The following is a 704-nucleotide window of genomic DNA, read 5'->3' on the forward strand; positions in this document are numbered from 1 at the left end:
CTTTATCTTTATCTTTATCTTTATCTTTATCTTTATCTTTATCTTTAAAGGCGTTGATTCATATTGCGGAGACGCTACGCGACGCGGCGCTGCATTAAAGCGAGCAATGCAACATAAACTTTATCCTCAACAAAATAAAGCAACATTTCATTAAACAAACACATGAAAACAAAGCTGCATCAAGCGCTCTTTATACTATAGAACATATTCTTTATTTAATAAAGTATATATTTCTTCAAACAACAAAAAACAAAAGAGTATAGCCACGCGGCGCCGTGCTGCACGACTCCGCCCACTTGTCTCGCCTCTGACAATACAAAATGTAGCTTAGCTTCTCAACTTTCTTTAGTTAGGAATAGACAATATTAGGAAATCATTCGTTCTTTTAGTCACTTTAGCAATAATACATTACTTAATTGACAGGTTTGTCATGGTACGAATATTAGTAATATTATAATAAGCTTACTTGAAGCTTACATTGAAATGAGATTGTTTTTTGAAAGGTTATGGTAGGCACCCTGATCTTTGTGAGTGGTACTACAACTGTTATGAACAGGCGTGTTGCTTACCATCAGGTGCACGACTTGTTCCTCCCGTCACTTAGTTATTGTAAAAAAATGTTTTCCAGTTCTCGAAACTTCCCTGACCCCTGTCGACTATGCTATAGCCGACAAGCAACCACACTTAATAAAAATTAAATATGA

The sequence above is a fragment of the Hyposmocoma kahamanoa genome, unplaced genomic scaffold, assembly GCF_003589595.1.
Source record: "Hyposmocoma kahamanoa isolate Upper Pololo Valley unplaced genomic scaffold, ASM358959v1 88, whole genome shotgun sequence".
Lineage (NCBI taxonomy): Eukaryota > Metazoa > Arthropoda > Insecta > Lepidoptera > Cosmopterigidae > Hyposmocoma > Hyposmocoma kahamanoa.